Below are 9,053 nucleotides of genomic sequence, written 5' to 3' on the forward strand. Positions count from 1 at the left end.
ACAAATTTTTGTGCACCGGGCCTCTAGTAACTTAATAAAAACTCTACAAAATGACCTTGAAGCCTGCATTCATCTATGACACTCTCCTACATTTATTTTTAAGAATCATTGAGGAAATTAAAAATGTAAAACATGATCTACCTATGGATGTGCAATGGTTTTAATTCAACAATATCTAATTCTAGTTATACATTTTTTTGTAATGAACTTAAAGGACAAGTAGTACCATTTTGCTTGGGTTTATGTGAGAAATCTCACACACAGAAAAGTCAGAGCATGTCAACAGAAACACTGAAAGACACAGCTGTGGATTAAATTCAAATTATTTTTTCTAGAAGTTCCTTCTTTTCCAATAAGTATGGAAATTATAAAGTTCAATGAAGATATAAATTCTTTGTAGCCTTCATTTTAGTTAGCATCAATAACTATTTGAAGAACCAGCAAGGTGTTAAAGAAAAAAAGGTTATTAATATTATGCCTATATATGCCAATTCAAAATAACCTTGCAATTAAAGTTTTTTTCTTTTCAGTAATTTTCTTAGACAACACTTCAATATTCAAAAACATATGGTGTTTACAATTTTACCCACAGGCTATTTTTCCAAAATGACTTCACTGATGGGCAATCATAGGATTTTCAGAATAGATTTTCATTTCCTAATTTTATTTTCTCCACCTCTTTTCTGACTTTTAACGCTTTGCTACTATCGCATCATCCATTCACCAAGATGAGTTAATAGATTTATTATGTTATAGTAGCAAAATTGCATTTCCTTTAACAACGTATGCAAAGCAGAAGTGAGTTAATTATACATATAAGTACATAAACACATGTATACATATTATGTATATATGTGCAACTATTTGTTTTTTATATATATATACATTTATAAATCTATAAACTAATACTTATTCAAGGATAGAGGACACATTTTACTTAGTGTAAAAAGTCTAGCAAAATATCTTGGGTATGACAACTAGTTATAATAACGGGGAAGTTTATTAATACAGTAGTTCCATTTTCATATACTTTGAGCAATAGGACATCTGCATTATCAGTTCAAAAGCATTTCAATCAGTTAATGGATATGGAGTGATTGCTTTGCTGACAATTGGGAAGTAGTAATTTCTAGCTATGCTTTTGTAAGCATGAACTATGTCAGACACTTGAAATACATCTTCATTAATTTTTATATTCTGCCATCTCTGCAAGTTGGGCTTTGCTGGGAACTGAGTCACGTGGAAGTAAAGCCATTCATCCAGCATCAACATTTATGAAGTGCTGGACTAGAATTTGAACCCAGACCTGTTTGGCTCCAAAGATCCAATAAAGAAGACTGGGAATGACAAACGTGTAATGGTGTATAGTGGTGATCTGTTAAGGAAGAATGTTGGTCATTTCTACTAGACCACTCTTGGCTATTAGAGTGCTACCCCAGCCTATAGTGATTAGAGGATTGGAAGTTCACGTTCACTTGCATTAATGCAGTCCATCCAATTGCCAATAAAGTGTAGTTGTTAAGAGCACTAGTTCTGGAATCATTCAGATCTAGATTAGGGTTCAGGTTATATTGCATTTCAGTTATACAATCATGAACATATTACTTACCTTCTCTAAGTTCCAATTTCTCTCATCAGTAAGGTAGGCTTAAGTAATAGCACCTAACAAGTAGGATTATTGAACTTTATTGAGATAATGCCTGTGAAATCTGCTGTAAAGATTGCTTATCACATATTAAGTACTCAATAGTATGATGTTATAAATACACACACATAGATAAATATACACTTGAAACAGGATCAAGTTTATAAATAATTTTATCATTTGAAAATCTTAGCATTGTCTCACAGTATTTTTCAATGTTAATGAATATTCTTCACACCAACCTATCCTACATTTGATTTGATCCTTTTTCTACTTTTGGACACTGATGCAGTTTCTTATGTGTCACAAGAATATTAAAACATTGCAGCAATTGTTGCTTAATTCTCTGATTTAGAATAAATTCCTAGACATAGAATTACTGGTTCCAAGGATAGGAGAAACTTTGTCTCTCAACATGTTTTGTCTTCAAGAAAATCAGCATATTCCAAGTAGAAACATATGGGAGTGAATTTAAAAAATAATTTTCATATAATTGAAGAAAAAGATTAAAAAGTGAATCTCACAATTAACTGAATTTTAGGAGCTATGCCCAGTATTTTCAAGAACTGAACAGTTACTGTGAAAAAGTCAGAGCATACTTTTCTTTGCCTTCGCTATTGATATAGGCCACAATTTCAATGTAATGTTCTTTCCTGGGGAAGACCCAATTGGGGTACACATTATAAAAGCAGCCCGGCCAGCGTGGCTCAGTGGTTGAGCATCGACCTATGAACCAGGTGGTCACAGTTCAAATCCTGCTCAGGCACATGCCCGGATTAGGAGCTCAATCTTCAGTGTTGGGCGTGCAGGAGGCAGCCAATCAATGACTCTCCCTCATCACTGAAGTTTTATCTCTCTCCCTCTCCCTTCTTCTCTGAAATCACTCAGGCACATGCCTGGATTAGGAGCTCAATCTTCAGTGTTGGGTGTGCAGGAGGCAGCCAATCAATGATTCTCCCTCATCATTGAGGTTTTATCTCTCTCCCTCTCCCTTCTTCTCTGAAATCAATAAAAATATATTTAAAAAATAAAAGCATTGTAGAACTATTGTGAAGAATTCTTCACATGATTTTGTTCATTTTAGGAGGCTTAGGTGGCACGCATTCTCTGAGACATGGAAGAAAGCAAAAGAGGCATGGAAGTGTGACCCTTTGCTTTTGGCAAAAGAAAAAGAAACAACTTAGTATTTCAATGGCAAGTGGCTGAACACAAACTACAACTATGGAGTTAAAAAAAATTCCTTTACTCTGTAGAAAAAAATACGGATATCTCATTTGGATGTTTTCTTTTTTTATTGCAGTATTATGCAAGGAAAGTGGTACTTAAAAAGCCATAATCCATTGCTAAAGGCATTCGTTTCCTCTTACAGTTCAGGTGCAAATGCATTGTGCTATGAAAGACAAGTTACATTCTCTAAAGTATCTTCCAATAAACAGGGTAGAATCGTGGTCCTTGTGAATTTTGATTCTTAGAAATTTCAACTGGGAAATGCAGTGAAGAGATTTAAAACCACAGCAGGAGCTTAAAATCCAGTGAACGCAGTCCATTATTAGACTTTCCTACATGAGGATAAACTTACTAAATTATTCTCCTTTCAGTTAGATATTAAGGAACAGTTTAAGTGCATGAAAAAATATTCTGTGGTATCAGAAAACATTTGAATGTTTGGGCTGAGAAATGTCATAGCCACCTTTTTCAGAGACTCGGGGATTTGCAGCTATTGGGTTAGAACCTGTAGGCGCATGTCATGTGGTTAAGCATACTTTGCCGGCCTCAAGTACTACCCTCTGCGCCTCAGTACTTTGTTTCCCCACCCTCCTTCCCTCTGTCTGCTCTGTTTATGTATGTGGGAGAGCCTGTTGAGTGTGGCTGATTTCTCCCAGCTGTGGCCTCTTCACTCACCCTAATTTCTTTCTCCATAGCTCATTTGGACCCAAGCAGTGGTGAAATTGCTGACTGGAGAGTGTGCCCTGCCACAAAAGCCATAGGCAAGACATGGCCACAACCAAAAGAGCATGAAGGATGGAAAACACCATCTGGACCGTGCTATTGAAATAGCATAAACCCCTCTTTCTTCATTTAAGAAAAATCAGCCATGCAGGCTTTTGTTGCTTTCTGCTGTGGCCAGAAACCACTTAGGTTGCAGTCCTCTGTAAGTGAAAGAAAAAGTCCAAAGGGACTCTGGAGTACATGGTCCTCTTTTCCCGTTTTATGTACAGCCTTTCTTGGCCTGCGTCTCTGTAGCCCTTGCCCTGCTCTGGGCACAGAAAGTGGCTCCCGACTGCACATCTGTCATCGATCTCCCTGAGCGTGCTCACTAGGCTCCTTGGGGATTTGCTTTCCAGTTGTCGGTAGGCGAGGAGAGCTTGTTTTCTGCTTACATACAGCCAATCATCAAAGAATGAGCAGCAAATTCCAGAGAGTCCGTGTTCGTATTCATTTAGGGAAAAAAAAATGCCTATTTCTAATTCTTAACCAGACTTAGTCATTCTTTGGTTTTTACTCAGCAATGAAGATTCATAGAGTTAGGTTGCTATATTTTGATAGAAGTATTTTATAACAGTGATAAAATGGTTGCTTTTATTCTAATCCACAATTAAGACTTACTCTCTAGCCATGAGGATAATTAAATAATGATTTTTTTCTCAGGGATTAGGGTTCATCACAAATAGCATTCATCTCTTGAGGGAGGTCACAGAGGTTTTGCCATTAGAATAAGGATAATACTAGACTAAGGGTTCAAGACCCAGCTTTGTCACTAACTGGCTGTGTGACCTTAAGCACCAAGTCTCTTTGACTTGGTGCCCTCATCTGTGAAGGGAAAATTGAGATCCTCTCAGTCTCTGCAAACCCAAACCTCTTCCTGAATCTTCAGAATGCAACTTGGCAAGGAAAGTAAAAACAAATAGCTTCCATTTCATGATGACTGCTAAGTGCCAGCAAAGTGGAAGAATACATGCAATGCTCTACATGCTTGTTCATTGTAATCATTAAAGGGAACAGGTATCATTACTAGGTCCATATTATAGATGATAAATTGAGACAACATTTAAGGAATTTCCCAATGTCACAAGAGATAGAGCTGGAATAAAAGTTTAGGGCTCCCCGATCACAAAGCCTGACTCTTCATAATTCTTGAGCATTTATTATGATCACAGGAATTTCCATATATTATCCCATTTACTGTTCAAAATAACGCTATAAGGCTGGTATTATTATTTTCATTATGAAGATAAGGAAATTGCAGCTTAAAAAATTGGAAGTCTACCAAGAGTGACGTCATTAATGTAGAACAGGAGAGCCAGGACCCATTCCTTAGTCAGCCGAATTCCAGCAATCAAGTTCTTTCTATTATACCAGCTGGATGCTTGGACAAATCCAACTTTCTTGGGTAATTGGATAGCATTTTGTTTACTTTTAAATTCTGGATTTGACTTTAGGTTGGCACGTTCAAATTCAGGCCAAACGTTAGGTAATGTTATGGAAAATGTTATTTATATTATAATTTTTGGACAAGATAATAAGGACAAGTTTAGGTTAAGTTTCAGATCCCATACAAAACCTTGGAGGACCTGAAGAATTGAGGGATGGGTGGTGGGGGAGAGTGACATCACTGAGATCAGATCCATCGATTCATTTTATAAAGTAGACTTTAAAAAAAATATGTTTTTATTGATTTGAGAGAGCGAGGAAGAGAAAGGGAGAAAGAGAGAGAGAGAAACACCGATCAGCTTCCTCCTGCATATCCCCTATTGGGGATCGAGCCCTCAACCAGGGCATGTGCCCTAACTGGCAATCTAACCAGCAACCTTTTAGAGCATGGGACATTGCCCAACCAACTGAGCCACACTGGCCAGGGATAAAGTAGACTTTTAAATGTCAGATAATTTAAGAATTCAAAAGTTCTCTTTGGTAGAGGTAAGTAAACACCACCATGAAACCTCTGATTTCTCTCTTTTTTTAGTAAACTTTACAACATTTTTTATGAAGTCATGAATATAAATGGATAGTGCATATTGGAATCTTATCAACTGATATAAGTAAACAACACCTTAAAATCTGGATAATATTATGAAACCTCTGATTTCTCTCTTTTTTTTTAGTAAACTTTACAACATTTTTTATGAAGTCATGAATATAAATGGATAGTGCATATTGGAATCTTATCAACTGATAGTTATCAAAGAGAGAGGTTAAAGGAATGGACATAAACCTGACCATGCCACTTTGTCAGTAAGTGGAGCAGCACTTACCTAGGATGGTTGAAAACTTAGTTGCTCATTTGAGAAGCATTAAAAATCGAAATTCCTGGGCCTCTCTCCAGCTGTATTGAATAAGAATCACTAAGGAGGGTGCCCAAGGCATTTGCATTTTTAAAAAGCTCCCCAGATGATACTGATGTGCAACCAGGTTTGGGGAGCCATTGAGCTGGGCTGGCCTCTGGCCTCTTAGTGTCTTGAAAGAAGTCTGTGAAAAGTTGTGATGTGCTTTCAACTACTTCTACAAGGACGTTTATACCTCACAAAGTTCATGAAAAGAAGTCACCAGGAAATGCACTTAGATGCCACTTTGTAAGACTTAGGCCTAAATCACAGAAAATCTCTAAAATTTACTTGTGATTTTATTTTTTCCCTGCTCAAAAGTTGAATTCTGGTCCCATTTTTTTTCTTTTGAGTGAGTAGATATTATAACAATTTAGTCAATGCTTTATATTTTCTGTAGTTAGAAAACTACAACAAAGAATGATTTTCATTTTGAAGGTATGGTGGACTTCTTTTATGAAAAAACATGGGTCAGAAGGCACTATAGGGAAAATTAAACATTAGTTTTCATGAATTCTCTTTAGAAATATATTTTAGAAATGTGCCCACCATATATTAGTATATGTTCCTTTAAAGTCATGTCATATATTTTGATATGCTCTAAATTGAACAAAATGCATTAGTTCTAAAGAACAAACATGTTGCTATTATTGATTTGCTTTAGATTTGTAATGTCTTTTTTTCATTATGCATATGATTTAGGTTTTTCCCCCTCAGATTCTTCTCTTAGCTGCTATTAATAGGTTTGCATTTATGGTTTTGTTTTTGAGAAGATGGGAAGGGCAAGAATTATATTTGGGTCAGTGTGTTCAAAGAAGAAGTAGGAATTTCCTGTGGATTACAAAAGAATAAGTACATTTCCACTAAATGAAAAGAGAGACTAATATTGCAGATGTTCTGGGTAAAATCAGTTTCTGGAAAATACCTTAAATCAAAGATTGTAAGTTCTATAAATTAAAAAAATAGTAGGCTTCATTTACAATAAATCTTTTTTCTCTAGCTAGTTATGGTTAGGGTTATTTCTTATCAATTAATCAGTCAAGGAAGTACAAAAGGCAGATCTAAGAAAAAATTTTCTCCCACCCTTTTCTTATTGTGAGCAATTTGGTTTAGTTGACGTATATGTAATTTTCTAATAGCTGCATATCCCCAGATCAGTATCTGATTTTTGTGTAAGAAACACACATTAGTTTTGTTTTAAGGCAAAGAGAAGTCAGGATGTTATGGGTCTATTCCATTGATTTCAGAAAAATAAACACACCCGCAGCACAAGATGCCGCCAGCAGGATGAGTGCTAATGGCTGCGGGCCTGTTTGCTTTTCATCATTTCAATTCCACCAGGGAAAAGTCCACTGGAAGGAATATTAACATCCAAACTGGAATTGTCCTTTAAAATCAGGTTCTTGGGGAAGGGGCCAAGGTAGAGATTGAGCTGTAAGTTGTGAATAATGTAAAATTGACTTGAGATTCAACAATATTTTATACTTTCCAGGAGGCCATTTGAGTGAGAGCATTTTGGGGGTGGGTTGTGCTTTGTTTCCAAGGCCTATATCTGCTCACACTTGGTTTGTGTGGTGATCACAGTGCTGCCTTAGGTGTTCGCCATGTATGTTCTCACTAGTCTCCTGGCTTCCCAGCCACTCACAAATGGCATCCCTGCAGGGCTCTAAGTCAGGAGACTTTACTCTGTGTAGAGTCCTTCTCTCCTTTATATTCCTGAGCAAAGGGACCCAAATAACGGTCACCTTTACTTTGTCTGAATTATGGCCCTTTACATTAAAGAGTTTCTTTTCCCTGAGGTTAATAAAGAATACTTTTTTGTTGTTGTTGTTCATCCTTAACTGAAGATATTTTTTCATTGATTTTTAGAGAGAGTGGAAGGGAGGGGGAGAGACACAGAGAGAAAAACATCCGTGTGAGAGAGACATCCACCCCGACTGGAACCGGGATGGAGCCTGTAACCAAGGTACATGCCCTTGACTGGAATCAAACCCAGGGCCCTTCAGTCCACAGGCCAAGGTTCTCTCCACTGAGCCAAACCAGTTAGGGCTCAAAATACTTTTTGATATGAATTTCCACCCATGCCAATTGACCTCATTTTGTTCTGGGGTCACATCTACATGTGACCATGGCTCGCTTTTGGGCAAACATTTATCACTGGTCTTTAAAGAGAATTATTCTACAGAGTGTATTAATTAAAGAAACAAAATGTATCCTAGCTATCAGTAAAAATAATGTATTAACTTATGCTCTATGATTGCAAATAATATTTTCCCATTAGAAGGACAACATGGAAAAAGAAATGTTACTATCTAATGAATTATGATCAGTCTTATAATGAATTACTTAACATAAGCAAAAATACTAAATGCATAGAATTTGGGGTTACTTGAACTGTTTGAGGAGTATCTTTCCTTTGTGTTGTGGTCTAGTTGACTAGGCACCTGCTATATCGGCACAAACTTTATCCACAAGTGAGCAATTAGCACTTTCCTAACCCAACTCAAACCCTTTAGATATGTTTAAAGTATCTAATGAGGATATGGTCATTAACCTAATATCTCAGTGAAATAAGCCAATATATTTCGGAGCATGGCAAAATCAACAAGGGTACAATCCATCAGACTTTGGGGTGACTGTCTATTATTGAGTCATTATGTACATTAAGAGTCTTCTGGGCTGTGGTTATAGTAGTGGTTTTTCAAGTTTTCTGGAGTTTGATAGTTCCAACAAAAATTAAAAATTCACTTTTGATAAAAATATCACACATGGATAAGTTCAAACCATTGCATTACTGGAAATATATATATAGGTAGAAGTTTACATAGCTTTCTAGAGAGCAAAGTATTTATTGAAAAGAAGAAGAAAAAAAGATCCTCAACGTTGTTTCATTACCTCTAGGAAGGAGTTCAGGCAGTAACTCAGACAATAGAGCATTTTTAATGTCAAAGATTATCTTCTTATTCTATAATTCCAATCTTGGTTTATTCCAAGCCATGTTTTCTTTCTCTCTTTCTTTCCTTTCTTCCCTCTTTTCTTCTTTCCTTCCTTCCTTCCTTCCTTCCTTCCTTCCTTCCTTCCTTCCT

Source organism: Myotis brandtii, unplaced genomic scaffold (assembly GCF_000412655.1).
Source record: "Myotis brandtii unplaced genomic scaffold, ASM41265v1 scaffold596, whole genome shotgun sequence".
NCBI classification, from domain to species: domain Eukaryota; kingdom Metazoa; phylum Chordata; class Mammalia; order Chiroptera; family Vespertilionidae; genus Myotis; species Myotis brandtii.